This window comes from Leuciscus leuciscus (assembly GCF_965113295.1).
Source record: "Leuciscus leuciscus genome assembly, chromosome: 17".
NCBI classification, from domain to species: domain Eukaryota; kingdom Metazoa; phylum Chordata; class Actinopteri; order Cypriniformes; family Leuciscidae; genus Leuciscus; species Leuciscus leuciscus.
The window spans coordinates 34,791,200-34,799,143 of NC_138741.1; the positions used below are offsets into that span (position 1 = coordinate 34,791,200).

The 7,944-nt window shown below is 38.2% G+C and overlaps 1 long non-coding RNA gene across 1 annotated transcript; it reads right to left on the reverse strand.

Annotated features, from left to right (window-relative positions):
- Positions 1-3,850: 3,850 nt before the first annotated feature.
- LOC309479772 lies at positions 3,851-7,015 on the reverse strand. Its single transcript, XR_014199430.1, has 3 exons — positions 6,774-7,015; positions 6,180-6,318; positions 3,851-5,157 (listed from the first exon to the last, which is right to left on the reverse strand). It is a non-coding gene; the product is annotated as an uncharacterized lncRNA (long non-coding RNA).
- Between the last annotated feature and the right edge of the window lie 929 nt (positions 7,016-7,944).

A 7,944-nucleotide genomic window follows, 5' to 3' on the forward strand; every position in this document is an offset into this window, starting at 1 on the left:
TATTAACAGATCGTCCCAGAAGAAGCCTGGACTACATTTTTTCCGGTGAGTGAAATTCTAATATAATTTCATTTATTCATTTTATTTCGAATAATTTATTTATTATTTATAATTGCATTTAAAACTTTATTACACTCCAAGATTCAACAGACTGTGATTAGCTGTAGGCTGAAACCATGGACGTAACGTATAAAACGTCTGAAACGTTGTCATATAATGTTACGCCTGCATTTCATAATTTAGCGTAACATTTACTAACACTGACTATATTGGAAGTATTTTTTGACATGTTCTCAAAGATATGTGTAGGAAATTAGCCTGTAATTACTCAATAGACAGTACAACGAAACAAAATGAGGACTAGCTGTGATGTCCGCCACAAATTCTTAAGCTAAAATACATTTATTAACGTTACAACCTTTTGGACACTGTAGTCATTTAAGTTCTATTAATTGACAGTAGTCTGTGAAGGAGGTAACTATCTATTTGTTTATGTAAAGTTTTCCTCTAGGTGATCCAGAACATCTCAGGCTGGACCAGTGGATGCTCAATGTGAAACGACAGAATTGGACTCCTAACAAGTATTCTCGTCTGTACAGTGAACATTTCGAGAGTCATCACTTCACTACTGACTCCAGGGTACAGACACCTCGTTTCATACCTTACAAAGATTCAAGCAACATATTGGTTGAAATTGGCGAAATATTGACCATCATACATTCATTTACATTACATTACTAAATATTTGATTAGGTCACTGTTAAGGTGAAATTAGTGACACACCAGTTAAATTTAGGGTTTTCACCGATGCAAAAATCAAGCAACATGACCACTTTTTGCTAACCTTTACATTTCAGTGCTTTTAGGGCTGCACGATATTGAAGAAAAATGCGATAACTCATTACATAATGTGATATTCTATATGCGATACGATAATGCTTAAAGTGTGTAAAACTAATTTCAATTATCTTTAAAATATTTTTAAAATTATATAACCTACTTGCGTTTCACATTCTTTTTTTGACAAGGAAACATCCCTACAACTTCTGAAAGTGAACATCAGTGTTTTACTGTAGCATAAGAAGTGTTATTTTAACATCAGTGTAAACCACTGGGTTTAGAGTTTTAGGTTATCCTACATTAGGTTTATTTAACAACAGAAATGGAATAATCAAATGTAAAAATAAAACACTGCTTAGTTTTCACTGTATGAATTAGATATACACTGATTCTTGTTAAAGCTACAACATTATTTTTTAAAGTTATTTTCTCTTTGTCTTTTTTTCATGACCCCAGTTATTGCAAGCTGTGGTGGTATGCATATCGCGATATATACATTTGCGATATTTCGATATATTGTGCAGCCTTACCTTTTATGCAAATACGATAAAATAAAAAAATTCTCTGTGAAATTCATGTTTGAAAAATGATTCTCCAAGCGAGACAGCGGGACACAGAATGATTCCGTTGTGACAGTTATTGCGAACAGTTACATATTCGTTTAATAGCAATTATAATTTTTAAATGTAATCTGTACATTCATACTAGTGTTAGACCGAATAATGAAACAAACGCATACATCTCTGTTATGAATAACAGCCATTTACAGCCAATATGACCAATAATGTCATATTTTGTATGCTTCCTGTAATTTTTATTAGGGAAGGACATGTCTGAAGGACACTGCTGTGCCAACCATTTTCTCTTTCTCCAAGGGCAAAGAACAACAGCCAAAAATAACACGCTTGGTAAGTATTGATGAGGTGGTAAGTGGCCTCTCTATGGCCTACAGAAACCATCTCCAGGCATCACTGCAGTTTGCCAAGCTACAGAAAGATGCTTTCAGCGGCTGCTAAAAACCAATGAGGGAAGGGCTCCACAGGGAAGAGGAACAACAGCAGCCATTGTCACTCAGGTTCTTTCTGATTGTTCTGAGAAGAATCTCTTCCCACAGCTGCACACTCACATGTTTGACATGTGTGTTGAAGCTAACCATGTCCATGTTCTGGTGAAGATGGCTTCTGCGTGGTACTGCAAAGTTAGATTAAATCATATAGCAAGACGGACGACAGATAAAATGAAAGAAGGCAAGGTAGTCCACAAAAAACTTTCAAAATTAATCCATTTTTATGGAGATTAAGGGAAAGGTGGTTGGTCGTATGTGTGTGTGTGTGTGTGTGTGTGTGTGTGTGTGTGTGTGTGTGTGTGTGTGTGTGTGTGTGTGTGGTTGCTGTATAGCATGTTTTTCTATGTGTATGTCAGAATGTGGCTAATTAAAACTTACTTTGTAGTTATCAGACATAGAACATGGAAAATGGTACTGAGCCTATCTCTCTTTGGACAACATTGTAAATGTTACTTGGAGCCTGCATGAACTAAGTAATGTTCAATGGGTCTCATTCATGAAACACGAGCAGAACGAACTTTTGTGTAAATCGTGTGTAAAGTAGCCTGGAAATCCACACCTAAATCTAAAAGATTAATGGTCTGGTGTCGGTCAATGAAAATCGGCCAGCTCGAGGGGCGGCACCAAGCATGCATTTGAAAATCTCACAGCACGCAATTGGATAACACTACGACCAATCACAACAATAAACCCCATACGCTTAGCTACCAGCGGAGCTAACTGGTAGATTAGACTCTTCCGGTCGGCAAAACAGCAAAAACACCCTTCTTGCAAAGGAACGATTCAAGCGCCGTCTTCTGTTCCTCTTTTGGGAAAAAGCCAAGTCTAACTCGTTCATTGTAGCGGCCAAAGCCGTTTCAAACAACTGCTATTCATCCATAGCCATCTTGCAATGTTTACTGATGACTTCGACGTCACAGCGCTGTCGTCATCTCGCCTCTGGCCCGCCTATATCAGATAACCCGATGTGATTGGTGCAGCTCAGATCGAGGGGCATATTTAATGAGCTCCATTGCTCGACACCAGAGTAACTCACTGAGCAAATTCAGCTTGTGCTCTCGCGAGAACTCTGGTTTACCAGGGTATGTGTAAAGTGGTTCTGGCGTAAATTTTCGGATTCATTAAAGGAGAACCGGATCGGTGCTTGCAACGCGGAGCTGTTACAGTTAATGCCCAGAGCTCCCATTCAGCTAAAACGGCAGTTTTTCAACATGAACAGGGCCCTTACATGACAACAAGATGCGTTTAGCAACTTAGCCATTGTTTAAACTCACCTAAATAGTGTTTTAGACGGCTAGCTGTAGTCTCGCGCTGAAGTCCCGTGGGAACTCAGTAGTAGCCGGAACACGACGCTCCTCCCACCTGCACTATGTGCGCGATTTTTTCCCCCAAACCACTTCAGCGGAAATCCCGCCCTGCAGCTGATTTAATTGGTTTAGGTTACAGTGACGATTGACATGACCAATGAAAACCTTAGAATCAGCTGCAGGGCGGGATTTCCGCTGAAGTGGTTTGGGGAAAAAAAAAATCACGCGCACTTTTTCGGGCTACAACTGAGTTCCCACGGGACTTCAGCGCGAGACTACAGCTAGCTGTCTAAAACACTATTTAGGTGAGTTTAAACAATGGCTAAGTTGCTAAACGCATCTTGTTGTCATGTAAGGGCCCTGTTCATGTTGGACAGACATTTTAATTGCATTTTGTGTCTGTTAAGAGGCACAAAGACACTCTTTAGGTTTATGCCCCCAAAACTGCCGTTTTAGCTGAATGGGAGCTCTGGGCATTAACTGTAACAGCTCCGCGTTGCAAGCACCGATCCGGTTCGTTTTTTTTTCTATAGACAGTACTCACAAACGTAAAACGATCAAGATTAACTTAAAAATTCACAGAAGTTCTCCTTTAATGAATCCGAAAATTTACGCCAGAACCACTTTACACATACCCTGGTAAACCAGAGTTCTCGCGAGAGCACAAGCTGAATTTGCTCAGTGAGTTACTCTGGTGTCGAGCAATGGAGCTCATTAAATATGCCCCTCGATCTGAGCTGCACCAATCACATCGGGTTATCTGATATAGGCGGGCCAGAGGCGAGATGACGACAGCGCTGTGACGTCGAAGTCATCAGTAAACATTGCAAGATGGCTATGGATGAATAGCAGTTGTTTGAAACGGCTTTGGCCGCTACAATGAACGAGTTAGACTTGGCTTTTTCCCAAAAGAGGAACAGAAGACGGCGCTTGAATCGTTCCTTTGCAAGAAGGGTGTTTTTGCTGTTTTGCCGACCGGAAGAGTCTAATCTACCAGTTAGCTCCGCTGGTAGCTAAGCGTATGGGGTTTATTGTTGTGATTGGTCGTAGTGTTATCCAATTGCGTGCTATGAGATTTTCAAATGCATGCTTGGTGCCGCCCCTCGAGCTGGCCGATTTTCATTGACCGACACCAGACCATTAATCTTTTAGATTTAGGTGTGGATTTCCAGGCTACTTTACACACGATTTACACAAAAGTTCGTTCTGCTCGTGTTTCATGAATGAGACCCATTGAACATTACTTAGTTCATGCAGGCTCCAAGTAACATTTACAATGTTGTCCAAAGAGAGATAGGCTCAGTACCATTTTCCATGTTCTATGTCTGATAACTACAAAGTAAGTTTTAATTAGCCACATTCTGACATACACATAGAAAAACATGCTATACAGCAACCACACACACACACACACACACACACACACACACACACACACACACACATACGACCAACCACCTTTCCCTTAATCTCCATAAAAATTGATTAATTTTGAAAGTTTTTTGTGGACTACCTTGCCTTCTTTCATTTTATCTGTCGTCCGTCTTGCTATATGATTTAATCTAACTTTGCAGTACCACGCAGAAGCCATCTTCACCAGAACATGGACATGGTTAGCTTCAACACACATGTCAAACATGTGAGTGTGCAGCTGTGGGAAGAGATTCTTCTCAGAACAATCAGAAAGAACCTGAGTGACAATGGCTGCTGTTGTTCCTCTTCCCTGTGGAGCCCTTCCCTCATTGGTTTTTAGCAGCCGCTGAAAGCATCTTTCTGTAGCTTGGCAAACTGCAGTGATGCCTGGAGATGGTTTCTGTAGGCCATAGAGATGCCACTTACCACCTCATCAATACTTACCAAGCGTGTTATTTTTGGCTGTTGTTCTTTGCCCTTGGAGAAAGAGAAAATGGTTGGCACAGCAGTGTCCTTCAGACATGTCCTTCCCTAATAAAAATTACAGGAAGCATACAAAATATGACATTATTGGTCATATTGGCTGTAAATGGCTGTTATTCATAACAGAGATGTATGCGTTTGTTTCATTATTCGGTCTAACACTAGTATGAATGTACAGATTACATTTAAAAATTATTATTGCTATTAAACGAATATGTAACTGTTCGCAATAACTGTCACAACGGAATCATTCTGTGTCCCGCTGTCTCGCTTGGAGAATCATTTTTCAAACATGAATTTCACAGAGAATTTTTTTATTTTATCGTATTTGCATAAAAGGTAAGGCTGCACAATATATCGAAATATCGCAAATGTATATATCGCGATATGCATACCACCACAGCTTGCAATAACTGGGGTCATGAAAAAAAGACAAAGAGAAAATAACTTTAAAAAATAATGTTGTAGCTTTAACAAGAATCAGTGTATATCTAATTCATACAGTGAAAACTAAGCAGTGTTTTATTTTTACATTTGATTATTCCATTTTTGTTGTTAAATAAACCTAATGTAGGATAACCTAAAACTCTAAACCCAGTGGTTTACACTGATGTTAAAATAACACTTCTTATGCTACAGTAAAACACTGATGTTCACTTTCAGAAGTTGTAGGGATGTTTTCTTGTCAAAAAAAGAATGTGAAACGCAAGTAGGTTATATAATTTTAAATATATTTTAAAGATAATTGAAATTAGTTTTACACACTTTAAGCATTATCGTATCGCATATAGAATATCACATTATGTAATGAGTTATCGCATTTTTCTTCAATATCGTGCAGCCCTAAAAGCACTGAAATGTAAAGGTTAGCAAAAAGTGGTCATGTTGCTTGATTTTTGCATCGGTGAAAACCCTAAATTTAACTGGTGTGTCACTAATTTCACCTTAACAGTGACCTAATCAAATATTTAGTAATGTAATGTAAATGAATGTATGATGGTCAATATTTCGCCAATTTCAACCAATATGTTGCTTGAATCTTTGTAAGGTATGAAACGAGGTGTCTGTACCCTGGAGTCAGTAGTGAAGTGATGACTCTCGAAATGTTCACTGTACAGACGAGAATACTTGTTAGGAGTCCAATTCTGTCGTTTCACATTGAGCATCCACTGGTCCAGCCTGAGATGTTCTGGATCACCTAGAGGAAAACTTTACATAAACAAATAGATAGTTACCTCCTTCACAGACTACTGTCAATTAATAGAACTTAAATGACTACAGTGTCCAAAAGGTTGTAACGTTAATAAATGTATTTTAGCTTAAGAATTTGTGGCGGACATCACAGCTAGTCCTCATTTTGTTTCGTTGTACTGTCTATTGAGTAATTACAGGCTAATTTCCTACACATATCTTTGAGAACATGTCAAAAAATACTTCCAATATAGTCAGTGTTAGTAAATGTTACGCTAAATTATGAAATGCAGGCGTAACATTATATGACAACGTTTCAGACGTTTTATACGTTACGTCCATGGTTTCAGCCTACAGCTAATCACAGTCTGTTGAATCTTGAAGTGTAATAAAGTTTTAAATGCAATTATAAATAATAAATAAATTATTCGAAATAAAATGAATAAATGAAATTATATTAGAATTTCACTCACCGGAAAAAATGTAGTCCAGGCTTCTTCTGGGACGATCTGTTAATATAATTAACCCCACAGCAAGTCATTATGACAGTGAAATAATCCCGACACGGCAAACACGGCAGAAATGCTAATCTGTAGTAGTTGTAGTAATAGTTGAAAATAAAGTGTTACCGTTACTTTAGTTGGTTCAACTTTCTATTTTCAATGACAAATCAGCCATTGAAAATAGAAATAGAAACTAAGCCATTCCTTCTTTATTAAAAGCCTATTCTGACCTCTGCGAGAGTGTTCAGATGAAGTGGACGGACGTGGATCTCCTTTAAATTATGCACTGGAATAATCCTTCCTAAAACGCATTAAACTTTCGTTTACAAAGACGTGAAACTCACCGAGTGGTCAGGGGTGTTCACTGATATGCTCACACAAAAATCGCTGCAAAAGATGCTTTCCAACAGGTTTTATCGTAGTTTTTCATCCAATACAAGTCAATGGAGTTGGACAAAAACTACGATAAAACCTGTTGGAAAGCATCTTTTGCAGCGATTTTTGTGTGAGCATATCAGTGAACACCCCTGACCACTCGGTGAGTTTCACGTCTTTGTAAACGAAAGTTTAATGCATTTTAGGAAGGATTGTTCCAGTGCACCTATGCAACCATTGTGGAGGTGGGGGGGTGCTACCACAGAAACCGAAAATTCTCGGGCCAGCAGCATTTGTCCAAATTTCAATCTTAACCATTGTATTTCATCAGAAACGATCTGAAAACAGGGCTTTAAGTGTAAAATACCGAACTTGTCCTTTAACATCCATGGTTAGTTTGGTTTTATATTATATAGCGTTATTGAAGTGTTACAGTAATACATTAATACAGTATTTTAAGTTATGTTATAAAAAAATTGCTTTAAATCTCATTTTTATTTATATTGATTCTCATGTGATTTTTTTTTTTCTGATTGCTGTTTTCTATTACCGTTGGGCAAAATGTTAATATTTAAGGTTGTTCTTATCCCTCAGTTTTAACAAAATGATATATTGCTTTTCCAGTGTTGTACCAGTGGTATGTTTTCTATTTGTTCCATGTCTTGTACCTGTCGTTTTGTATTGTCTCGTATGTTTGTCCCGTGTTATATGTTCTCACTCATGGCCTGCACCTTGGCGTGGTGAGTGGGCTTTTAACCAAGACAGG